The following is a 27,517-nucleotide window of genomic DNA, read 5'->3' as shown; positions in this document are numbered from 1 at the left end:
CCTTGCCGAGGAAAGCCACAAGACCCCCGGCAAGACCCTTGCCGGGGACGACTGCGCGCCACGGCAAGACCCTTGCCGGGCCCCCAGCAAGGCCCTTGCCAAGGACATCAGTGGGGCCACTGCCAGGCCTGTACCAGCCAAGTTTCCACGGCCATTAGCATGCAGCTGCCAGCCCGACTAGCTGGGCAGGCACCTGCGTGGCAACATGCGGCTCCCAGGCCAACTCAGCAAGCGCCTGCGTGGCGGCATGCAGATTTTCGTGAAGACCCTACCACCGTGCCACCTCAGCTGCCTGCCTGCCTACATGGCACTGCATGCATCACTGGCCAGGGCGCATGTCGAAGAGAGGAGGAGCAGCGACGGACGGGACATGCCTTCCCTCCCGTCCCCGATAAAGCTGAGGGACACATAAGCGATGCATTAAATGTGTCTTGTCCTGTAATACGAGCGATAAGCGCATAGTACTGTAGGCCTTTCCACCTCCTGTGTGCCACTATGGCAGCCCATTTTGACTATAAAAGGAGGCCCATAGCATACTGGAGGGGGATTCGGCTCTTTGGAACGGCACAGTCACCGTAGCTAGTTCGAGAGCTCAAGAACACCCAATACATCCACCAAAGCAGGATAGGGTATTACGCATCCTCGCGGCCCGAACCTGGATAAACGACCCGTGTGCTTTCTGTTAGACCCGCTCTTCCTACAACCTCGCGCCCCACCAACTGTAGTAGGGATTCTTGTGATCCCATAGGTGTCGTTCGCACCGACATCTTTGGCATGCCAGGTAGGGGGCGCTGTTGTGAGAATCTGGTCTAGTAGTTAGCCTAGCAGTTCTTCATCGCCATGGCTCCCAAGAAGAAGATGGTCACGGCGATCGGCTCGTTGGGAGCCGAATGGTCCGTGCTAGTGCGGGCGAGCAGTGGGCCGGTCGCGGACAGGACCCAGGCCGCAGTGCGCGAGCACTAGCATCGCTCTAGCAGTCAGAGCCTGGCGAGCGGCGTCGTTCGTGCGCCAGGCGACGGGCCGCACACCGCCGAATCCAAAGACGGAGCTGGCCCCCCCGCAGGCGGCGCGAGGCCCTCTAGGAGTGTCGTTGTGCCACCCACGGGCGGCGCAGCAACCTCCAAGACGCCCATGCCGGCGCCCATGCCGGCGCCCACAACACGCTATTCCCAGGGTGCACGCGACGAGCAGCGCCACCACGCTGGAGAACCCGGACACCGCCGTGGGAAGAGCCCTGTGCATCGTCCACGGGACGAAGGAGTCCAGCATGCTCGCTGAAGTGCTGATGAAAATGGCACGCAGCCGCTGGGCCGTGGTGGAGCTCCTTCTAACATGGTTAGAGGTCGAAGCGCTCCATGGTCCATGCAGCTCTCGCCACCACCCACGCCAGCAGAAGCTTTGGCGTGCGCGCAGCTACTCCTCGACTTCCCTCCTGCTGCGGAGAAGCTCGACGAGTGGAGAGCCACCATCCGGAGCCTCGTCACCGTCGCCAACAAAGATGATCCGTGACTGGCGGGGCCCTCGGGCCGGCGCTCCACCAAGCCACCACATGCCAACGGCGGAAGGACCGGGGGTGCTGCGGTCACAGTGCACTCTCCTCCTCCACGCCAACCATCGCAGGTGTCAGCCCGTCGTGACGACGCTTGTGATAACATCTCCATAGCGTCGTCCGACCCGCGGACCCACCGCGACCAGCGCCAAGTTCTTTGGGAGCGAGCTCATGAAGACGCTCGAACCACCATCGAGCGTCGGCGCGATACACGCCACCAGTCGGACAAGCGGGCAGGGCCCGCTACGGACCACCCGGCTCCGGGAGGCTCCGGTGGCCTACCTTACGAGGTGGGTTGCCCAGCCTTTACCCGTGAGCTGCGGCAGTTCTAGTGGCTGTCCCACCGCATGTTCAAGCACGATGTCGGCAAGAAGTACAACGGCAAGACCCATCCGTCGGAGTTCCTCAGCATCTACACCATTGCGATGCAAGCCGCTGGGGCCCGTGACAACAAGCTACTTGCCAATTACTTCTCGTTGGCCCTAAAACCCAATGTCATGTCTTGGTTGATGCACTTGCCGGCGGACTCCATTTCTTCTTGGTCAGACCTGTGCCATGAGTTCGTTGGTGCCTTCACTGGAGGCCACCAAGCTCATGGCCAGGCGAGTGATTTGCATATCATTCCCCAGAAGGAAGGAGAAAACCTGCGCAAGTACATACAAAGGTTCATCCGGGTGCAGTACAACATCCCCGATGTTCACCCCGCCGCTGTGATTAGCGCGTTCCATCAGAACATGCACAATCGCAAGATGCGTGAGGAGCTGGCGATGAACAAGGTTAAGGACGTGGCCGAACTTTATGTACTGGCTGATAGGTGCGCCCGGGATGAAGAGGGAAGGAAGTAACCTGGCGAGGATGCCGGCGCGGAAACCGACTCTACTGATGAAGACACCGCCGCCCCGACGAAGAAGGGCCGGCGCCACAATAGGAAACGCAAGGGCAAGGCCGTGCTTGCCATTGAGGGGTCTGACGACACCGGCGCTGCCAAGAAGGCCAAGGCAGACGACCCCGGCAAGGAGATTGCCGGGTGCGCCGCTTGCCGGGCCTTAGCAGCTGCTGACAAGCCAGGGGGCTCCGACAAGCAGTACTGCAAGATCCACCGCACCAAGGGCCACGACCTCCAGAACTGCCAGCAAGTCAAGCTGCTTGCCGAGAAGCAGAAGGCCGAGTATGATAGGCGGGACAAGGAGAAGGGTCAGGATGGTGCCGAAGGATCCGGCAAGAAGCGTGGAGGCCAGGGAGTTCGCCGCGACAAGGATAAGCAGCAAGAGAGGCCCGCTCGGGACCGCGACAAGAAGCAAGAAGACGACAATCATGATGAGTCCGGCAAGCATGAGTTTAAAAAGGCTATGGAGGCCATGTGCGTTGATGGTGGTGCTTCACTACATACTTCTCACCGCCAGCTCAAGCAGTGGGCGTGTGAGATTACAGCAGCGGAGCCCTCGTTCGACGCTCAGAAGCCACTGAAGTGGTCCAGCACGCCCCTCATCTTTGACGCCGAGGACCACCCTGACCGCACAACTGAGGTCGGGTGTTTTCCGTTGTTGGTTTCACCAACAATATGCAACCTTAAGGTGAACAAGATGTTGGTTGACGGAGGGGCCAGTCTAAACTTGATCTTGCCTGTTGTGATCAAAAGGCTGCAAATTCCTGATGGAGACCTCGAGGAAACGGGCACATTTCAAGGGGTCAACCAGGGAAGGAGCCAGCCGAAGGGGAAGGTCACATTGCCCGTGACGTTTGGAGGAGAGTTGAATTACATGACGGAGAGGATTGTCTTCGATGTAGCCGAGATCCCCTTGCTCTACAATGGGATCCTCGGCCACCCGGAACTAGCCAAGTTCATGGCAGTGTCACATTACGCCTACAACACGCTGAAGATGCCTGGGCCGATGAACATCATCACCATCCCCTCCGACAAGAAGGACGCACTGATCTGCGCTGACCTACTCTACCGGGAGGCAGTTGCAGCAGCTGCCGCCAAGGTACTTGCTCCTGCCGCTGAAGCCCCGGGAGGGAAGAATAAGACCGGCAAGACCTCTTGCACCCACTCTGGCAAGTGCACCTCTTCGGAGTGTTGTGCTACCGTCGAGGGCGTGCCAGAGAGCTCCACCGGCAAGAGCAAGAAATCCAGAGCTGCACCACCAGAGACCAAGAGGGTGTCCGTCAAGGAAGATGACACGGGAGGGGCTTTCACCATAAGCTCCACCCTAGACAACAAATATGAAGGCACGCCCGTAGCTTTCCTGCGGGCGAATGTCGATGTGTTTGTGTGGCAAGCATCCGATATCCCCGGCGTTCCGAGGTAAGTGATTGAGCACCACCTTGCTGTCTGTCCCCATGCACGACCCGTCAAGCAGAAGGTCAGGAAGCAAGCTTTGGAACGGCAGGAGTTCATCACAGAGGAGATCAGGAAATTAGAAGCGGTAGGTTTGGTGAGAGGTGTGCTCCATCCGACGTGGTTGGCCAATCCGGTGGTGGTGCGCAAGGCAAATGGGAAGTGGAGGTTGTGTATTGATTACACAAATATCAATAAGGCTTGTCCTAAGGACCCCTTCCCGTTGCCGCGCATCAACCAAATTGTTGACTCCACGACCGGGTGTGATCTGTTGTCATTCCTCGATGCCTACTCGGGCTACCATCAGATCTTCATGACCAGAGAAGATGAAGAGAAGACAACATTTATCACCCCATGTGGTACGTATTGCTTTTTACGGATGCCTTTCGGGTTCAAGAGTGCTAGTTCAACATTTGCAAGAGCAGTCCAAATTGGTTTTGAACCCCAGCTACATAGAAATATGGAAGCCTATATGGATGACATAGTGGTCAAAACCAAGGATAGGGCAACTCTTGTACAAGACTTAGAAGAGATGTTTGCCAACCTACGCAAGATCAACCTCAAGCTGAACCCTGAGAAGTGTGTCTTCAGCGTCCCGTCCGGCAAACTTCTCGGGTTCTTTGTGTCGCAGTGTGGGATCGAGGCAAACCCAGACAAGATCAAGGCTATCGAGAAGATTGAGGCGCCCAAGCGGATCAAGGATGTACGTCGGCTGACTGGTTGTGTTGCTGCCATGAGCCGATTCATCTCCAAGTCTGCCGAGCGTGCCCTTCCCTTTTTCAAGATCTTGAAGAAGGCGGGCCCTATGGAATGGACCCCAGAGGCCGAGGCGGCTTTGCAAGACCTGAAGAGATACCTTTCCTCTACACCGATACTAGTTGCACCTAGACCACAAGAGCCGTTGCTGCTGTATCTGGTGGCGATGAATCAAGTGGTCAGTGCCGCGTTAGTGGCACAGAGGGAGGTTGACGAGGAGGCAGTGGCAGCAGCAGGACCGGCAGACGGCAAGTCAGATACTCCCCCGGAAGGGCCTGGTGCGGCAAGGCAAGGCTCCCGGCAGAGTCTGACGCCATCAGGACAGAGCCCGCGCCGTTAAGCGGAGTGGTGCAGAAGAAGAAGATGATGCAGCACCCGGTTTACTTTGTTAGCTCCCTCTTGCAGGGGGCTAGGTCAAGATATTCCGGTGTGCAGAAATTGCTCTTCGGCCTCCTTATGGCCTCGAGGAAGCTGCGTCATTACTTCCAAGGCCACGAGATCACTGTCGTCACCCGCCTCCCGTTGCAACGGATACTGCACAACCCAGATGCAACCGGAAGGATTGTGGAGTGGGCCTTGGAGTTGTCTAGCTTTGGGTTGAGGTTTGAAAGTACTTAGACAATCCAGAGTAGAGTCCTAGCGGAGTTCATTGCAGAATGGACCTCGACGCCTGATGAAGAGATCCAGGAGACCACTCTCCCCGGCAAGGAAACAACTCGTGACTAGATTATGTACTTTGACGAAGCTTTCTCGCTGCAAGGCGCCGGTGCTGGTGTGCCGCTCATCGCACCCACCGGAGAGCACCTCAAGTATGTAATCCAGATGCACTTTCCCAGGGAGATGTCCACCAACAACACTGCTGAGTATGAGGGATTGCTTGCCGGCCTCAGGATCGTAGCAGACCTTGGAGTTAAAAAGCTCATCGTTAGGGGTGATTCGCAGCTTGTCATTAGACAAGTCAACAAAGATTATCAAAGTCTGTTTATGGAGGCCTACGTAGGTGAGGTGAGGAAGCTGGAGGAGCGCTTTGACGGTATACAGGTGGAGCATGTTCCCCGAGTAGAGAACGAGATCGCCGATTACCTGTCAAAGCGCGCTGCGTTAAAGTTACCTGTGGAACCAGGTACCTTTTTGCTTCGGTTAACTCAACCATCGGTTGAACCATCAACGGAGTAGAACAAGCGGGAGGAAATCAGGCCCCGGCAAGTACTTTCCTGCCGAGCCCCCAGGGGCAGCCGACAAGGGTGTTGTCGTGGGCCCTGAGCCTGCCGAGGAGCGACCGACTCCGGCAGGCCGTCAAGCCCTGGCCGTAGAGACGGACGCTCCTATGGCGGAAGATATGCCTTTGGTCCTTGCCGTCGAGCCTCAGGCTCCAGCGTGGGCATGGCACACCGTACGTTTCCTCCAGACAGGGGAACTTCCTGAGGAGCAGGAAGAAGCGGAAAAAGTAGCCCATCAGTCTGCCTTGTACCAGTTCGTCGATGATGTCCTGTACAGAAAAAGACCAAATGGTGTGAAATTGAAGTACATCCCCTGGGGGGAAGGACTGTAGCTATTGGCAGAGATACACAGAGGCATATGTGGCTCCCACATAGGGTCAAGGGCCCTTGCCGGCAAGGCGTTCCGGCAGGGTTTCTTCTGGCCCACTGCCCTCCAGGATGCAACGACACTAGTAACCAAGTGTGAAGCGTGTCAGTTCCATTCAAAGAAGCTTCATCAACCAGCTCAAGCCCTTCAAACAATCCCTCTCTCCTGGCCATTCTCGGTCTGGGGGCTCAACATACTGGGCCCTTTCCCCTGTGTTGTTGGGGGCTTTGAGTACTTGTACATTGCGATTGACAAGTTCACAAAGTGGCCGGAGGTGGATGCAGTGAGGAAGGTGACAACACAGTCAGCCGTCAAGTTTTTCAAGGGCTTAGTCTGACGTTTTGGTGTACCAAACAAAGTCATCACCGACAACGACACGCAGTTCACAAGCCACACCTTCATGTAGTACATCCAAGACCTCGGCAGCAAGGTCTGTTTTGCTTCCGTGGCACACCCCCGGAGCAACGGCCAAGCGGAGATGGCAAATGCTGAAGTGTTGCGAGGCCTGAGAACGAAGACCTTTGATAGGCTGCACAAGAGCGGAAGAAGCTGGATTGATGAGTTACCGGCGGTTCTTTGGTCGATCAGGACGACGCCAAATCGAGCCACCGGTCAGGCACGCTTTGCCCTAGTATATGGGGCAGAAGCAGTTCTCCCCACGGAACTCATATACGGGTCACTATCGGTGTCAAAACCGGCGGAGCACTGCGTTGGTTTTCCCTTGAAGAGGAAAGGATGATGCAACAAAGTAACATAAGTATTTCCCTCAATTTTTGAGAACCAAGGTATCAATCTAGTAGGAGGCTATGCGCGAGTCCCTCGCACCTGCACAAAACAAATAAATCCTCGCAACCAACGTGATAAGGGGTTGTCAATCCCTAGACGGTCACTTACGAGAGTGAGATCTGATAGATATGGTAAGATAATATTTTTGGTATTTTTATGATAAAGATGCAAAGTAAAATAAAAGGCAATGAAAATAACAAGTGTTGGAAGATTAATATGATGAGGATAGACCCGGGGGCCATAGGTTTCACTAGTGGCTTCTCTCAAGAGCATAAGTATTTTACGATGGGTGAACGAATTACTGTTGAGCAATTGACAGAATTGAGCATAGTTATGAGAATATCTAGGTATGATCATGTATATAGGCATCACGTCCAAGACAAGTAGACCGACTCCTGCCTGCATCTACTACTATTACTCCACACATCGACCGCTATCCATCATGCATCTAGAGTATTAAGTTCAAGAGAACAGAGTAACGCTTTAAGCAAGATGACATGATGTAGAGGGATAAACTCATGCAATATGATGAAAACCCCATCTTGTTATCCTCGATGGCAACAATACAATACGTGCCTACTGTCACTGGGAAAGGACACCGCAAGATTGAACCCAAAGCTAAGCACTTCTCCCATTGCAAGAAAGATCAATCTAGTAGGCCAAACCAAACTGATAATTCAAAGAGACTTGCAAAGATAACCAATCATACATAAAAGAATTCAGAGAAGATTCAAATATTGTTCATAGATAAACTTGATCATAAACCCACAATTCATCAGTCTCAACAAACACACCGCAAAAAGAAGATTACATCGAATAGATCTCCACAAGAGAGGGGGAGAACTTTGTATTGAGATCCAAAGAAAGAGAAGAAGCCATCTAGCTAATAACTATGGACCCGAAGGTCTGAAGTAAACTACTCACACATCATCGGAGAGGCTATGGTGTTGATGTAGAAGCCCTCCGTGATCGATGCCCCCTCCGGCGGAGCTCCGAAACAGGCCCCAAGATGGGATCTCGTGGATACAGAAAGTTACGGCAGTGGAATTAGGGTTTTGGCTCCGTATCTGATCGTTTGGGGGTATGTAGGTATATATAGCAGGAAGAAGTACGTCGCTGGAGCAACAGGGGGCCCACGAGGGTGGAGGGCGCGCCTGGGGGGGTAGGCGCGACCCCCTACCTTGTGGCCTCCCTATTGATTGCTTGATGTAGGGTCCAAGTCTCCTGGATCTTGTTCGTTCCAAAAATCACGTTCCCGAAGGTTTCATTCCATTTGGACTCCGTTTGATATTGTGGTATGAATATTCAGATCCGAAAGATTGAAGACAAAAGTTCAATATTGACATAAAAATAATATTTCTTCAAGCATACTAACTAAGCAATTATGTCTTCTCAAAATAACATGGCCAAAGAAAGTTATCCCTACAAAATCATATAGTCTGGCTATGCTCTATCTTCACCACACAAAGTATTTAAATCATGCACAACCCCGATGACAAGCCAAGCAATTGTTTCATAATTTTGGTGTTCTCAAACTTTTTCAATATTCACGCAATACATGAGCGTGAGCCATGGACATAACACTTTAGGTGGAATAGAATGGTGGTTGTGGAGAAGACAAAAAGGGAGAAGATAATCTCACATCAACTAGGCGTATCAATGGGCTATGGAGATGCCCATCAATAGATATCAATGTGAGTGAGTAGGGATTGCCATGCAACGGATGCACTAGAGCTATAAGTATATGAAAGCTCAAAAAGAAACTAAGTGGGTGTGCATCCAACTCGCTTGCTCACGAAGACCTAGGGCAATTTGAGGAAGCCCATCATTGGAATATGCAAGCCAAGTTCTATAATGAATAATTCCCACTAGTGTATGAAAGTGACAACATAGGAGACTCTCTATCATGAAGATCATGGTGCTACTTTGAAGCACAAGTGTGGTAAAAGGATAGTAGCATTGTCCCTTCTCTCTTTTTCTCTCATTTTTTATTTGGGCCTTCTCTTTTTTATGGCCTCTTTTCTCTCCTTTTTTTATTTGGGCTTCTTTGGCCTCTTTTATTTATTTATTTATTTATTTATTTTCGTCCGGAGTCTCATCCCGACTTGTGGGGGAATCATAGTCTCCATCATCCTTTCCTCACTGGGACAATGCTCTAATAATGATGATCATCACACTTCTATTTACTTACAACTCAAGAATTACAAGTCGATACTTAGAACAAAATATGACTATGTATGAGTGCCCCCGGCGGTGCATCGGGATGTGCAATGAATCAAGAGTGACATGTATGAAAGAATTATGAACGGTGGCTTTGCCATAAATACGATGTCAACTACATGATCATGCAAAGCAATATGACAATGATGGAGCGTGTCATAATAAACGGAACGGTGGTAAGTTGCATGGCAATATATCTCGGAATGGCTATGGAAATGCCAGGTTAGGTAGGTATGGTGGCTGTTTTGAGGAAGGTATATAGAGGGTGTATGATACCGGCGAAAGGTGTGCGGTATTAGAGAGGCTAGCAATGGTGGAAGGGTGAGAGTGCGTATGATCCATGGACTCAACATTAGTCATAAAATCTACATGTTATCAAAGCAAAGTATTACGCACATGCTCCTAGGGGGATAGATTGGTAGGAAAAGACCATCGCTCGTCCCTGACCGCCACTCATAAGGAAGACAATCAATAAATAAATCATGCTCCGACTTCATCACATAACGGTTCACCATACGTGCATGCTATGGGAATCACAAACTTTAACACAAGTATTTCTCAAATTCACAACTACTCAACTATCATGACTCTAATATCACCATCTCCATATCTCAAAATAATTATCAAGCATCAAACTTCTCATAGTATTCAACACACTCATGAGAGAATTTTATTATTAATCTTGAATACCTAGCATATTAGGATTATTTAAGAAAATTACCATGCTATTTAAAACTCTCAAAATAATCTAAGTTAAGCATGGGAGATCAATAGTTTCTATAAAACAAATCCACCACCGTGCTCTAAAAGATATAAGTGAAGAACTAGAGCAAAACTATATAACTCAAAAGATATAAGTGAAGCACATAGAGTATTCTAATAATTTCTGAATCATGTCTCTCTCTCAAAAGGTGTGTACATCAAATATGATTGTGGTAAACTAACAAATAAATACTCAAATAATACAAGACGCTCCAAGCAAAACACATATCATGTGGTGAATAAAAATATAGCTCCAAGTAAAGTTACCGATAGAAGTAGACGAAAGAGGGGATGCCTTCCGGGGCATCCCAAAGCTTTGGCTTTTAGGTGTCCTTAGATTATCTTGGGGGTGCCATGGGCATCCCCAAGCTTAGGCTCTTTCCACTCCTTGTTCCATAATCCATCAAATCCTTACCCACAACTTGAAAACTTCACAACACAAAACTTAAAGTAGAAAATCTCGTGAGCTCCGTTAGCGAAAGAAAACAAAAGACCACTTCAAGGTACTGTAATGAACTTATTCTTTATTTATATTGGTGTTAAACCTACTGTATTCCAACTTCTCTATGGTTTATAAACTATTTTACTAGCCATAGATTCATCAAAATAAGCAAACAACACAAGAAAAACAGAATCTGTCAAAAACAGAACAGTCTGTAGTAATCTGTAGCTAGCGCATGATCTGGAACCCCACAAATTCTAAAATAGATTGCTTGACGTGAGGAATTTATCTATTAATCATCTGCAAAAAGAATTAACTAAATATCGCTTTCCAAATAAAAATGGCAGCAGTTCTCGTGAGCGCTAAAGTTTCTGTTTTTTACAGCAAGATTAACAAGACTTTCCCCAAGTCTTCCCAACGGTTCTACTTGGCACAAATACTAATTAAACACAAAAAACACAACATAAACAGAGTCTAGATAAATTATTTATTACTAAACAGGAGCAAAAAGCAAGGAATAAAAATAAAATTGGGTTGCCTCCCAACAAGCGCTATCGTTTAATGCCCCTAGCTAGGCATAAAAAGCAATGATAGATCTAGGTGTTGCCATCTTTGGTAGGCAATTCTTCAATGAGGGATCTACCATCCTTAGGAATTTCTTTCTTTTTATTGATTATCAAACTTTTAGGCACAAGATCGAAAAAAATCATTAGTAGCAAATGGTTCCTTAATGATAGCAAAAAGATTGGGATGAACACTTATAGATTTGAGATCCGCAGTTTCCTTATTAGAGGATTCACCCTTATTTTTAGGAACATACATAAGCTTGGCAATTTTAGTTGGAGGACTTGGAGTGTTCTTTACGGAATAAAAGGAGGTTCCCAAGTTGGTAATGATACCCTCAAGTTTATCAATTCTAGTGGAATCATGATTTATTCTTTCATTAACTATAGGTTCCTTCTCTTTAATATTTTTCAAAGTTACTCCTACTTTAGATCCATATTGGGTAATTTGGTTATGGATCTTTTTATCGAAATTTTCAATTAACTCAATGGTAGCAACTTTATTTTCAATAATTTCAAGTTTTTGCATTACATGCTCCAAAGTTAACATAGTTCCATTAACCAAAAGAGGTGGTGAGCCAAACAAATCTATCATAGCATTATAAGAATCAAAAGTATGGCTACCCAAGAAGTTCCCTCCGGTAATGGTATCAAGGCTATATCTGTACCAAGGAGCAACACCTACATAAAAATTGCGAAGAAGAATGGAAGTAGATTACTTCCTAGTAGATGTATTTTGAGCATTGCAAATTCTATACCAAGCGTCTTTTAGATTTTCTCCCTCCCTTTGCTTAAAATTTAGAACTTCATTCTCGGGAGACAAAAAAGAAGATAGAGGACTTGCCATAACGACAAGCAAACAGAAAAGAGGCGAACGGAAAAGAGAGGGAGGATAGACAGAGAGAGGGCGAATAAAACGGCAAGGGTGAAGTGGGGGAGAGGAAAATGAGAGGCAAATGGCAAATAATGTAATGCGGGAGATAAGGGTTTGTGATGGGTACTTGGTATGTTGACTTTTGCGTAGACCTCCCCGGCAATGGCGCCAGAAATCCTTCTTGCTACCTCTTGAGCACTGCGTTGGTTTTCCCTTGAAGAGGAAAGGGTGATGCAGCAAAGTAGCGTAAGTATTTCCCTCAGTTTTTGAGAACCAAGGTATCAATCCAGTGGGAGGCTACACACGAGTCCCTCGCAACTAACGCGATAAGGGGTTGTCAATCCCTACATGGTCACTTACGAGAGTGAGATCTGATAGATATGATAAGATAATATTTTTGGTATTTTTATGATAAAGATGCAAAGTAAAATAAAAGGCAATGAAAATAACAAGTGTTGGAAGATTAATATGATGAAGATAGACCCGGGGGCCATAGGTTTCACTAGTGGCTTCTCTTAAGAGCATAGGTATTTTACGATGGGTGAACAAATTACTATTGAGCAATTGACAGAATTGAGCATAGTTATGAGAATATCTAGGTAGGATCATGTATATAGGCATCACGCCCAAGACAAGTAGACCGACTCTTGCCTGCATCTACTACTATTACTCCACACATCGACCGCTATCCATCATGCATCTAGAGTATTAAGTTCAAGAGAACAGAGTAACGCTTTAAGCAAGATGACATGATGTAGAGGGATAAACTCATGCAATATGATGAAAACCCCATCTTGTTATCCTCGATGGCAACAATACAATACGTGCCTTGCTGCCCCTACTGTCACTAGGAAAGGACACCGCAAGATTGAACCCAAAGGTAAGCACTTCTCCCATTGCAAGAATGATCAATCTAGTAGGCCAAACCAAACTGATAATTCGAAGAGACTTGCAAAGATAACCAATCATACAGAAAAGAATTTAGAGAAGATTCAAATATTGTTCATAGATAAACTTGATCATAAACCCACAATTCATCGGTCTCAACAAACACACCGCAAAAAGAAGATTACATCGAATAGATCTCCACAAGAGAGGGGGAGAACTTTGTATTGAGATCCAAAGAAAGAGAAGAAGCCATCTAGCTAATAACGATGGACCCGAAGGTCTAAAGTAAACTACTCACACTTCATCGGAGAGGCTATGGTGTTCATGTAGAAGCCCTCCGTGATCCATGCCCCCTCCGACGGAGCTCCGGAACAGGCCCCAAGATGGGATCTCATGGATACAGAAAATTACGATGGTGGAATTAGGGTTTTGGCTCTGTATCTGATCGTTTGGGGGTACGTAGGTATATATAGGAGGAAGAAGTACATCGGTGGAGCAACAGGGGGCCCATGAGGGTGGAGGGTGCGCCTGGGGGGGGGGGGTAGGCGCGCCCCCTACCTCGTGGCCTCCCTGTTGATTGCTTGACGTAGGGTCCAAGTCTCCTGGATCTTGTTTGTTCCAAAAATCACGTTCCCGAAGGTTTCATTCCGTTTGGACTCCGTTTGATATTCTTTTCTTGTGAAACCCTAAAACAGGCAAAAAACAGCAATTCTGGGTTGGGCCTCCGGTTAATAGGTTAGTCCCAAAAATAATATAAAAGTGAATAATAAAGCCCAATAATGTCCAAAACAGAAGATAATATATCAAAAATTATAGATACGTTGGAGACGTATCATTGTTCCATCGTACAATTCGATGTTGATGGGTTTAAACCCGTTTGGAAATTCGTGCTCCATTACCTCATCAGCAAAGCAAAGCGGGTGCGCAGCTCCTCTATGTTGGGCCACACTGTGAAGCACCTCTGTTGGATGCCGCCGGCGGCTTCGGGCATGGTTGGCTCTGTTAAGTCCGGCTGATTGACCATCATCGCCTGTCGGGGCATATCCCCGCGATCTATACGTCGATCTTGTCTGTCCTGCTCCGCCCACTAAGCTTTGGCAGATATTGCGGTTGTTTTCCCGAACCGTCTTGTTCTTACGGCCGGACTAGTTGGTATGGTGTTTTGGTTGTGCTGCTGCTTTATCCGGACCGAACTGTGGTCGACCTGCCACATTATTCGATGGTGGTATGGATTCTAGCGCCTTGCCATCATGTGGAGGGAGCCACCTGCACTTGGGGTGGCTTTTGTTCGGGCCGCTAAGGCCGTATTCCTCGGCGGTTAGGACCTCGGTCCATTTATCATTGAGCAGGTCTTGGCTTGCTTGAAGCTGCAACTGCTTTATCCTTAGATTCCTTGCTGTGGCAATTAGCCGGCGTTTAAAGTGCTCCTGCTCGAGAGGTTCCTCAGGCACAATGAATTCTTCGTTGCCGAGGCTCTCCTCCTCCTCAGAGATGGGAAGATAATTACTATCCTCTGAGTCTCCGTACATGACCTGTTCATCGGGGCTATCTTGCCCACTTTCCTGGTCCTCCTATTCGGATCCTGCCTTAACAGTGTCTTCGTTGTCCAGAGTAGTATCACCTCCGGCGCTAGTATTGTTTTATCTTGATCGATGTGATTGAGCGTGGCGCCGAGGGCGCCGGTGTTCAGACTGTGTACCAGGAGGTTTGTCCTCAACTGGATCCTCCTTGTCATCGTCGATATCGTCGTTGGGTGTGTCTACCATACACACGTCATACCACGAAGTGGTCATCCCGCGTCTAGCGAATAGCAAGCTCTGACCTTGCCCCTCATCGTCGTCGATACCATCGATGTCTTCGGAGTAGGGGTCAGGCGTGTTGGTTGGGTCTTCGACAGTGGCTATGAAGTGGGTGGCGGGTGGGAAGCGAAATTCTCCATCATTCGCCGTAAGGTCGAACCGAACATAGTTTGACGACGAGCCGTCTGCCAGGGATAGGTTTTTTTAGTGAGTTTAGTAGGTCGCCCATGGGCGAGTGTTGGAAGACATCTGCGGCACTGAACTTGAAGATCGATAGCCGATCGAGTTCGGTATCCACGGGCTCGCAAGGTTCGGAGCTCAATATCGGAGACGAGTCCGGGGTTTCGTTGATGCAGGTATCGTATGAAGCGAGATCTGCGTGTGGCTCCAACACCGCAGAATCGGTAGCCCCCATGATGGGGTTGAGTTTCCCATCTTCGGACGACTTGATCTGCTCCGGATCTAGGGCCAGAGTTGTTGTAGGAGCTATCTCCTGGATGCGGCCCGATGACAGGTTTAAGCCATGTTCAACGGGGCGAAGGAGGGCGGTTGTCACGGTCTCAAATCCGTCGAAGATCAAGTCTCCACGGATGTCCGCGATGTAGTTCAAACTTCCGAATCTAACCTGATGGCCAGGGGCGTAGCTATCGATCTGCTCCAGATGGCCGATCGAGTTGGCCCGCAGTACGAAGCCGCCGAATACGAAGATCTATCTGGGAAGGAAGGTTTCTCCCTAGACCGCTTCATGACTAACGATCGAAGGAGCCATCAAACCTTTTGTCGACGGCACAGTGGAACTCTCAATGAAAGCACCAATGTTGGTGTCAAAACTGGCGGATCTCAGGTAGGGGGTACCGAACTGTGCGTCTAGGATCGATGATAACAGGAGACGGGGGACACGATGTTTACCCAGGTTTAGGCCCTCTCTATGGAGGTAATACCCTACTTCTTGCTTGATTGATCTTGATGAATATGAGTATTACAAGAGTTGATCTACCATGAGATCATAGTGGCTAAACCCTAGAAGTCTAGCCTATGAGTATTTGGTAATGAATGTCCCTATTTGGGCTATGCTCTCCGGTTTATATAGACACCGGGGAGATCTAGGGTTACATGAAGTCGGTTACATAAGAAGGAATCTTCATAGTCGGTCGCCTAGCTTGCCTTCCACGCCAAGAAGAGTCCAATCCGGACACGGGTATAGCCTTCGGTCTTCGTGTCTTCACAGTCCATCAGTTCGGCCCAACAAATAACAGGACGGATGCCCGAGGACCCCTTAGTCCAGGACTCCCTCAGTCACCTCGAGTGCTCGCTTATGATGAGCTTGAGCAAGAGCAGTTGCGGCAAGATGACGCAACGCTCCTCGAGGAAGATCGTCTTCGGGCGGCTGTGAGAGCAGCACGCTACCAGCAAGCCTTGGACCGCTACCATAGCCGCAAGGTTCATGCCCGAAGCTTTGAGGAAGGCGACCTTGTTCTTCGGTGCGTTCAGTCGGCCAAGAATTCTAACAAGTTGACGCCGAAGTGGGAAGGCCCTTATCGGGTAATACGAGTCACCAGGCCCGGCGTAGTCCACCTGGAGACCGAAGATGCTGTCCTAGTGAGCAACTCCTGGAATATCGAGCATCTTCGCAAGTTTTACCCATAAGGTGCGGCTTGCTGGGCTTCCCGGCAAGCCACCTTTTGTACAAGATTTGCCGACAAGGCATGTAACCCTCTGTAGAAAGCCAGGCGCAGACCCTGAGCATAAATAAAAGAAGCGTTGGCGCCCTAAGTTGTAGCATGCATGCTAGGTTAAGTATCTCCCTCGGTTACGGTTGGTAGTGCTTGACGACGACTAACCCCTAGCCTAGAGGTCGAGTATGTGTCTTTCTGTTCTCTTTGGTTCGCAGGGCACTTCTGCTGAGCCGCTTGGGAAAAGGAGGACGAACAAACGCTCCGGCCCCGGCAGGGCGAGGCTGCCGGGAGCTGAAGATACAAGGATCCAACCACGGCAAGCCAGGGTTGTCAGGGGCTGCGGATTCAGATAAGTCTTTCACCCCCCCTGTTATGCGTTTCCGTATCGAGCTGGGACATATGAAATCTCGTTCATGTTCCTAAAACCACCATGCTCCCCCTTTCTTGTACCTGAGAGCTACCTCCTGGGTCGGAATTTGGTAGTAGTCATGGTGGCAAGGAGATGAACAAGGGGCCAAACTCTACTTCGCCCCTGCCTCCGCCAAGAGCGCGAGAATGGTCGACCGAAGTGGGGGGACAGCAAGGCATGTTGCCGGGCGACAATGTTTAACTTAGAAATAACAAGGACTCATTCCTTGGCATGGGCCTCGCTCACGCACAATGAACCCGTCAAGCACCCTTTTTCATTAAAAACATCCCATACAGGTACAGTTCATACGGAATTAAAAACATGAGCAATGGGGATTACAAGCTTTAAATCTAACAAGTGCCCGTAGGCTTACAAACTAAAAACAGATTAGGTGCCCGTAATCCCTTTCTTCTCCCTCTCCTCAGAAGGTGGAGCAAGACAACAGAGGGCAAAAGGGGCACCTAGGCGAGGTGCGAGGAGCAGAAGGCACCAAGTGAACATCTTGGTGCCGGGAAAGGAGCTGGAAGACGAAGGAGCGGGCCAGCAATACGCGACGAAGGCGTCGGTGCCCGTGTACTCCGAGTTGACGGCCACCACCCGCCTTCTTCCCCTTCTCCGTCCCTCCTACGCCAGCCGCCCAAGTAGACGATGGGGAGCACCCCGATGGAGAGCTTGGCGAGGATGGCCCTCGGCAGGGCGCGTGGCCGAGGGAGGGATGGCGCGGTCAGTCGAAGTCGGAGTCAGCATCCTGCCGCTCGACTCCCTCGATGCTGCTGTCGCTGTCCTCCTCGTCACTCCCGCTTGAGGAGGAATCTTCATTGTTGGAGGAGCTCTCCACGCAGCACTTCAGGCGAGTGCCATAATCTCTGAAGACCTTGACGGAGAGCGCCCTCCATTAACTTGAAGTAGAGGACAAGCCCCACCGTCAGGCAATGGATGCGGGCAAATGTCTTCCATCTGCGACAGAGATACATGACGTGAGGAGCGGGGAAGTTGACGTGGACCCGCGTGCCGCCGGTCCCACAACCCCTCATGTGCAACCTGAGGGTCTGGGGCGGATCAAGCTCCATCTCCTCTACGAAGGGGGTGGGGAGACGGAGACGACGACGTGGTGGTCGGCGCAGCCTGATGAAGAACTCGCGGGGCCAGTCCCCGACGTGACCCGCCATCGTGGGAGGCATCGCTGGCGGAGGCACGGCCGCCGCGCCACCGCATCCCCCTCTCCCTCGACCGCCATGGCGACCTCGGCCACGCCCGCTCCCCCTTCCTCTTGTGGCTGGCTCCACCGCCACAGGCTTGTGGGAAGGAGGGACGCGCTGACGAGCAGCTACCCTCGCCGCCACCGACGAAGACCCAACACCTCCTCTCGCCATGGCAGGTGGAAGAAAGAAGCAAAGATGAAGGAGGACGGATACTGAAGGAATGTGAGATGGCGCCCTCCCTCCCCCTCTTTATAAAGGGGCAGGGTCGAGACTTGACCGCCCCACTCAGCCAATCCAGCCGCCGGAGGCGCAGGGAATCGGGACTGACCCGCTGCCCCAATCAGCGACGGCCCGGGTCCCCGCCTCCACAACCCGCCGCTTGCATGAAGGACGCGTGGCGAACGTGCATGGTCGAAAGGACAGGTGAGGAGACCGTACCCTACCCCGTGATGGGGGGGGGCGTGGGCGCCTTGAAGACTGCGACCTGAGTCCATCCAGTAAATGAGCCGCGCCTCCATGCCTCCCTCTTTTTATGGGGAAGGCGCGAGCCGCCTCTTTACCATGATGTGATGCATGCATGCGGAAACCGCCCCACGCATGCCGCCCACGTCACACACAACCCCCCACGTCGCGCGTTCAACACGGGTCATGGGGAAGCGCAGCGGACGAAAAGTTACTACGGAAAAAATCCCGCCCCAACTGCCCGCGCACCATTCTGGGCCTGGCCCAACAACATGTTGCGCTTATGTGTGGCCCAGGCCCGGGGGCTCCTGTCGGTGTACAAAAGTAGGGGCGCTCCTTTTGACCCTTATACTTGTGCACGGGCAGTTAGAGCTGCGCGCGCCACGGCCCCACGTAGCAGGGCAAAGGAGGGGAACCGGAGAGAAGCCGAAGCACGAGGCAACCGAGGCAACACCAAGACCAGAAACACAAAGAGCAGAGGGACGAAGCAGGTTCCCCCGGCAAGACCCTTGCCGGGGTAGCCTTAGCAGCCCCGACAAGACCCTTGTCAGGGCAGCTCGCCCAACACCAGCGGACCGCGCCACCCTTGAGCCCACGGTTTCCAGCACCATCAACCATGTTGGGCCAGGGCTCGGGAGGCACCTCCATGGTGGCATGCAGATCTTTGTGAAGACAAAGAATATTCAAGATCAAATGAGGATTGGAAGACAACGGCCCTCGGCAAGATCCTTGCCGAGGAAAGCCACAAGACCCCCGGCAAGACCCTTGTCAGGGACGATTGTGCGCCACGGCAAGACCCTTGCTGGCCCCCCGGCAAGGCCCTTGCCAAGGACATTAGTAGGGACACTGCCAGGCCCACACCAACCAAGTTTCCACCTCCATTAGCATGTAGCTGCCAGCCCGACCAGCTGGGCAGGCACCTGCGTGGCAACATGCGGCTCCCAGGCCAACTCAGCAAGCACCTGCGTGGCGGCATGGAGATCTTCGTGAAGACCCTACCACCGCGCCACCTCAGCTGCCTGCCTGCCTACATGGCACCGCATGCATCGCTGGCCAAGGTGCGTGTCGAAACGAGGAGGAGCGGTGACGGACGGGATTGGCCTCCCCTCCCGTCCCCGATAAAGCTGAGGGACACCTAAGCGATGCATTAAATGTGTCTTGTCCTGTAATACGAGTGATAAGCTCGCAGTATTGTAGGCCTTTCCACCTCCTGTGTGCCACTGTGGCAGCCCCTTTCGACTATAAAACGAGGCCCATGACATACTAGAGGGGGATTCGGCTCTTTGGAACGGCACAACCACCGTACCTAGTTCGGGAGCTCAAGAACACCCAATACATCCACCAAAGCAGGACTAGGGTATTATGCATCCTCGCGGCCCGAACCTGGATAAACGACCCGTGTGTTTCTGTTAGACCCGCTCTTCCTACAACCTCGCGCCCCGCCAACCATAGTAGGGATTCTTGTGATCCCATAGGTGTCGTTCGCACCGACACAGAGGATAGCAAATTGGGGAGATGGTGGAGTGGGAAAAGACCCACATGCAGCGACGTGGCAAATGGGGCAATAGAACAAGGGTATGGTTCGAAAAGAGGTAGCATACCTGAGGGTCGGTGGGAAGTGTCTTCGCTCGAGGTCGTCTGATACGTCTCCAACATATCTACAATTTATGAAGTATGCATGCTGCTATATTATCATTCCTGCATGTTTAAAAAAATTGTAGCAACTTTATATCATTTTTTGGGACTAACCTATTAACATAGTGCCTAGTGCCAGTTGCTGTTTTTTGCTTGTTTTTTACATCGCAGAAAATCAATACCAAACGGAGTCCAAACGTAGCGAAACTTTTTGGAGATTTTTTCTATACCAGAAGATACCCGGTGGGCCAAAGAAGTACTAGAGGGGAACTCTGAGGGGAGCACAACCCACCAGGGCGAGCCGGGGGCCCAGGCGCGCCCAGGTGGGTTGTGCCCACCTCGGTGGCCTCCCGCACCGCCTCTTCGCCCTATAAATTCCCAAATATTCCAAAAACCCTCGGGATAACCCTAGATCAGAAGTTCCGCCACTACAAGCCTCTGTAGCCACAATAAACCAATCTAGACCATGTTTCGGCACCCTGCCAAAGGGGGAAATCATCACCAGTGACCATCTTCATCATCCTAGCGGCCACCATGATCAGGAGGGAGTAGTCCACCCTCGGGGCTGAGGATTTGTACTAGTAGCTATGTGTTCAATCTCTCTCTCTCTCTCTCGTGTTCTTGAGATGTCAAGATCTTGATGTATCGCGGGATTTGTTAATATAGTCGGATCATATGGTGTTTTCCCCTCTCTATCTTGTTGTGATGTATTGAGTTTTTCCCTTTGAGATTTCGTTTTATTGGATCGAATACTTCTATGGATTTGAGAGCACTTGATGTATGTCTTGCATATGAATACCTGTGGTGACAACGGGGTATTATATTGATTCACTTGAGATATGTTTTGGCACTCAACTCATGGATTCCTGAGGTGATATTGGGGTAATCTATGCATAGGGGTTGATGCACATTCTCGTCTTTTGTTTCTCCGGTAGAAATCTTGGGGCACTCTTTGAGGTTCTTTGTGTTGGATTGAGTATTATGAATCTGAATTTGCTTTGGTGTTATTTTAGTACGAACTCTTGATAGATCAATCGAAAAGAATAGCCACATGTTATTTTAGTACGAACTCTTGATAGGATTAAGGAAGAATTTAACGCATATTTGCGTAACGCTGATCTTGTGAGTTTCGAGGAAGAGAAGTGCAGCCAGTATCACTATCTCACTAGTTCCTTTGTGAGGAGGTTTGAATTTTCATCTTCACGTAATTCTCCAACTGTCCTGTTTGATCTTTATGAAAATTCTTACACTATGGACTTAGAGGATTTTACCACTATTTGCAAACTTCCACAATGGGGTAGTATCAGGGAACCTCACAAATCTGAATTTAGAGATTTTCTTGCTAGTATAACTGTGGAGGAATCTAGAGATATAACACAAGCTACCATAGGGAGCATTCATTTTCCTGCTATACATTATTTTGCTCTCTTCATAGGTAGATGCATTAACAGTAAAGATGAAGCATGTCACATGTGTGTCCCCGACCTCAGTATTCTTAGGAGTGCTGTGTTGGAAGATAAATCTTATAATTTGGGAGCCATTGTTGCACGTAGGTTGCATCTAAATAGATTTAATGGAGATTTCTTTGGTGGAATTTATGCAACCCGCTTAGCTGATTTTCTTGGTGTAACTATACGTAATGATGATATTGAATTGCCTCCTGCTTACCTAGACTTTAATGCTATGGTTCACCACCAGTTTGTTGAGAGGAATGAATCACCTCTCCAGTATCGCTTAATCTTTGACACACATCGTGCTGTCCGTATTACTCTCCCTGCTCCTGCCTTCTTTGATTATCAGGCAAAAGGAAGATATGTTATTACCAGAGAAGAGGCAGATGAGTACGAGAGGAGGGCGGAGGCTGCTCATCGCCATGCTGCAGCTCAGGAGGCGATAGCCGCTGCATCTTAGTACGACCCCAACTATTACTATGGATATCCGCCAGGCCAACCGTGGCCATAGACCAACTTAGGCCAAAAGCCTAAGCTTGGGGGAGTACGTATTTCTCACCGACATTATATTCATGTTCACACACTCATTGCTAGATGTCGGTGCTCATACTTTTTCAGTGTATCATCCATGCTAGTTTATTTTCCTTTTCATGCTTTCTTCTTGTGTGTTTAATAAACCTTAAGAAAAACCAAAAAAAATTTGTTGTAGCTTTTAATTAGTTTACTTTCCATGCTTGTAGTAGTAATTAAAAAGAAAACCCAAAAAGATTTCCTGTTCTTCTTTTGCTTGTTGGGAGCTTTCCCGTGTAAATAGTTTTATTTCTTTTCTTTTCTTTGGGGTCGATAGGAGAAGACCATGATTAAATTGTTGAAGTGGCTCTTATATGCATTATTGTTGATCTGACAAAAGAGCCCATATTGCCTTGTCTTCTCCTGTTTATTGAATGCTTGCAGATTCCAGCTTAGTCCAATGCACGTGCACTATTATTATTATTCACACTATTCGGTCGTGCAAGTGAAAGGCAATTATGACGATATATGATGGACTGACTGAGATGAGAAAAGCTGGTATGAACTCGACCTCTCTTGTTTTTGTAAATATGATTAGTTCATCGTTCCTGATTCAGCCTATTATGAATAAACATGTTTGCAATGACAACTAGAGATCATAGTTTCTTGTGCCATTCTTGATTATCTAGGAGCTTATAGTGGTTTACCTTGCGTGCCAACATGCTATTAAAATGGTTGTGATGTGGTATGATAGGGTGGTATCCTCCTCTGAATGATTTAAGTGACTTGACTTGGCGCATGTTCACACATGTAGTTGAAACAAAATCAACATAGCCTTCACGATATTTATGTTCATGGTGGATTATATCCTACTCATCCTTGCATTCGGTGTTGATTAATTTTAATGCATGTTCATGACTATTGTCGCTCTCTAGCTGCTCGCTTCCCAGTCTTTTACTAGCCTTCACCTGTACTAAGCGGGAATACTGCTTGTGCATCCAACTCCGTAAACCCCAAAGTTATTCCATATGAGTCCATCATACCTACCTATATACGGTATCTACCTGCCGTTCCAAGTAAATTTGTATGTGCCAAACTCTAAACCTTCAAATAATATCCTGTTTAGTATGCTCGAATAGCTTATGTATCAACTAGGGATGTCTGTCTCTTCCATGTTAGGCGGGTTATTATCAAGAGGAGTGGACTCCGCTCCTCACTCACGAGAAAGTGGCTGGTCACCGGGATGCCCAGTCCCAAGCTTTACGCAAACTAAATCAAAATAATTGCAAACAAAACTCCCCCTTGGACTCTTGTTAGTTGGAGGCACTAGTTGTTTCGAGCAAGCCATGGATTGATGTTTGTTGGTGGAGGGGGAGTATAAACTTCACCATTCTGTTTGGGAGCCGCCTATAATGTGTGTAGCATGGAAGATATTGCCATCTCTTGGTTGTTATGTTGACAATGAAAGTATACCACTCAAAATATTATTCACCTCTATTTCAAAACCGAGCTCTGGCACCTCTACAAATCCCTGCTTCCCTCTGCGAAGGGCCTATCTATTTACTTTCATGTTGAGTCATCATCCTCTTATTAAAAAGCACCAGTTGGAGAGCACCGCTGTCATTTGCATTCATTATTGTTAGTTTACATTGAGTATGACTTGACTTGATCTCTTTTACCATGAATTACAATGTCTAGTCAGTCCTTGATCTTTAAAGGTGCTCTGCATTTATGTTTTGCGATCTCAGAAAGGGCTAGCGAGATAGCATCTTGTTATATCATATTATGATTGTTTTGAGAAAGTGTTGTCATCCGAGATTTATTATTATTGCTCGCTAGTTGATTATGCCATTGATATGAGTAAACCTGAGACCTAAGCGTTATTGTGAATGTGGTTAGTCATAATCTTTGTTGAAAACTTGAATGCTGGCTTTACATATTTACAACAACAAGAGCAAACAGAGTTTGTAAAAGTTTTTCTTTATCACTTTCAGTTTATCAACTGAATTGCTTGAGGACAAGCAAAAGTTTAAGCTTGGGGGAGTTGATACGTCTCCGTCGTATCTACTTTTCAAAACACTTTTGCCCTTGTTTTGGACTCTAACTTGCATGATTTGAATGGAACTAACTCGGACTGACGTTGTTTTCAGCAGAATTACCATGGTGTTATTTATTGCAGAAACAAAAGTTCTCGGAATGACCTGAAACTTCACGGAACATCGTTTCAAAAATAATAATAAACCCTAGCAAAAGATGAAGGCCAAGGGGCCCACCACCTATCCACGAGGGTGGGGGGCGCGCCCCCCTACCTCGTGGGCCCCCTGGAGGTCCTCGGACCTCAACTCCAACTCTATATATTTGGTTTCGGGGAGAAAAAAATCAGAGAGAAGGATTCATCACGTTTTACGATACGGAGCCGCTGCCAAGCCCTAAAACCTCTCGGGAGGGCTGATCTGGAGTCCGTTCGGGGCTCTGGAGATGGGAATCCGTCGCCATCGTCATCATCAACCATCCTCCATAACCAATTTCAGGATGCTCACCGCCGTGCATGAGTAATTCCATCGTAGGCTTGCCAGACGGTGATGGGTTGGATGAGATTTATCATGTAATCAAGTTAGTTTTGTTAGGGTTTGATCCCTAGTATCCACTATGTTGTGAGATTGACGTTGCTATGACTTTGCTATGCTTAATGCTTGTCACTAGGGCCCGAGTGCCATGATTTCAGATCTGAACCTATTATGTTTTCATCAATATATGAGAGTTCTTGATCCTATCTTGCAAGTCTATACTCACCTATTATGTGTTATGATCCGTTAACCCCGAAGTGACAATAATCGGGATACTTACCGGTGATGACCATAGTTTGAGGAGTTCATGTATTCACTATGTGCTAATGCTTTGTTCCGGTACTCTATTAAAAGGAGGCCTTAATATCCCTTAGTTTCCAATAGGACCCCGCTGCCACGGGAGGGTAGGACAAAAGATGTCATGCAAGTTCTTTTCCATAAGCACGTATGACTATATACGGAATACATGCCTACATTACATTGATGAATTGGAGCTAGTTATGTGTCACCCTATGTTATGACTGTTACATGATGAACCGCATCCGACATAATTATCCATCACTGATCCGGTGCCTACGAGTTTTCCATATAATGGTTTACGCTTATTTACTTTTCCGTTGCTACTGTTACAATCACTACAAAATACCAAAAACCTTACTTTTGCTTTCTTTACTTTTGTTGCCGCTACCACCACTATCATATTACTTTGCTACTAAACACTTTGCTACAGATACTAAGTTTCTAGGTGTGGTTGAATTGACAACTCAGCTGCTAATACTTGAGAATATTCTTTGGCTCCCCTTGTGTCGAATCAATAAATTTGGGTTGAATACTCTACCCTCGAAAATTGTTGCGATCCCCTATACTTGTGGGTTATCACCCCCCTTAAGAGAGTTCACCTGCACCTGATTATGCTTATACTTACATACATATTTGATCCTCTTCCCTCTTGGTGCACTGAGAGTAATAGACCGACTGGCACAATCAATACGACATTTATATAACTGCAACCAATCCATACCCAAAATAATATCCAGACCTTGTGACTTCAATATAATCAAATCCATAGGAAACTCATGCTTCCCAATAGACAAAGTCAACTGATGACAACCAACACCCGCTATCATCTCAGCTCCTGGGGAACTCACTCTAATAGGCATACTAAGTGTTTTGGTTGGCAATCCATGTTTATCAACAAACACCCTCGAAATAAGTGAATGTGATGCACCAGTATCAAAAAGAACAAGTGCAGGTACTGAATTAATCAAGAACTTACTAATCACTGCATCAGGTTCATTATAGACCTCCTCAACATTAACATGGTTGACATGACCCTTTTGGAAGGGGTTTGGCTTGCTGACTCCTGAATTCCCATTACCGTTCTTGCTCTCTGGACAAGCATTGGAGTAGTGGCCCATCTGCCTACACTTATAGCACTGAACCTGGCTAATATCCCTCTGCACAGGCATACTCTGGTGGCTCTGGTTATTATTCCCTCCATTACCATTACCATTACCATTACCTCTACCATTGCCATTGTTACTCTTATGCCCATTGTGATGATGGTGGCCATTATGGTTGTGGCTATTCCCTCCATGATGATTATGTCCATTACCTCCATGATGATTATGCCCATTACCTCCATTACCATGATATGAAGTGCGTGGCTTCTGCTGTGGTCCTGAATTATACCTATTATTATTGTTGTACTTCCTCTTGCGATTCTCTATGGCATGTTGCTTTCCCTCCAGCACAATAGCCTTATCAATCAAATCCTGACAATTCCTAAAAGTGGCCACTGTCAACTGAAGGCTCAACTCATCATTTAGGCCCTCCAAGAATTTCTCCTGCCTAGTTGCATCACTGTTAACATCATTACGAGCATAGCATGCAAGATTATTAAATTCCTCCACATAAGCATTAACAGTGTGACCCCCTGGCGCAAACTGCGAAACTCCTTCTTTTTCAGACTCATAGCACTAGCAGACACATGTGCAGCACGGAAAGCATCCTGAAACTGTACCCAAGTGATACTAGCAATGGGATAAGTGACCAAGTAGTTGTCCCACCAAGCTGCGGCAGGACCCTCCAGCAAATGTGAGGCAAACCTCACCCTCTCTGCATCTGTGCATCCAACCGTCTCCAGGTTCCTATTGACTGCACAGAGCCAATCATCAGCCACAATAGGTTCAGGGGAACTGGAGAACCTCTGAGGATTCAACCTCAAGAACCTGGTAAGCATATCCACAGGTGGTGGCGGTGGCGGCGGATTGTTGTTGTTGTTGTTGTTATTGTTCTGGTTCTGAGTAAGCAATTGGATCAACTGGGCCTGTCCCTCAATAACCTTCTGTATGTATGGTGGTACTCCATTGCCATTGTTGTCTCCTCCTGCAGTATTGCATCTAGTATCATGCCTCGGCGGCATCTAGTGGGCAAGCATAGATGAGTTATAGATATAATAGGGCCAAAAGCTATGTATATATAAATATATTCTACCCATATGCATAATATGATCAAGCCAACAAAACACAAAAACGAATAACACCAACAAACAAACAACAAACAACAAACAATATAATATTATATATATATAGTCGAATAATTTCGACACTAAGCAATTTAACAAACAACTACCAATCAAGCAAACAATCTAGTATCTTCATACCACAAAAGTGGACATAATCAGATACGCTAACACGATAACATGGCAATGTAAAACAAAGATGAATGGTGGTCTCAGCACTAGTTCCTACTTAACTGGTCAACATACTTGAGGGGGTTAACTAATAAACAGTAAAAAAGTATACCTAGTTTATAAAATAATTTTCACTCCTATGGCTTTTCTAATCCATTTTCTAGGGTCACATCCTACAGTCAACACACTGCTTTGATACCATCTGTAACGACCAAACCTCTAATTATTTGAGTCTCTATGCTTACCGTGCTAGTCCCTGGATCGAACTCGCTAGCACACACAGTATAGATGAATACCAGAATAGAAAGTGCATCATTTATTACATCGTATGATCCAGAATATATAA

The 27,517-nt window shown here is 48.2% G+C and overlaps 1 pseudogene; it reads right to left on the bottom strand.

The window, feature by feature from the left end:
- Positions 1-5,835: 5,835 nt before the first annotated feature.
- Positions 5,836-26,901, bottom strand: LOC147980199 (uncharacterized; annotated as a pseudogene).
- Positions 26,902-27,517: the final 616 nt, after the last annotated feature.

This window comes from Triticum urartu, chromosome 3A (assembly GCF_056163025.1).
Source record: "Triticum urartu cultivar PI428250 chromosome 3A, HENAU_Tu73, whole genome shotgun sequence".
Classification (NCBI taxonomy): domain Eukaryota; kingdom Viridiplantae; phylum Streptophyta; class Magnoliopsida; order Poales; family Poaceae; genus Triticum; species Triticum urartu.
Note: the sequence above shows the minus strand (reverse complement) of the source record. Positions and strands in the feature narration are given on the sequence as shown.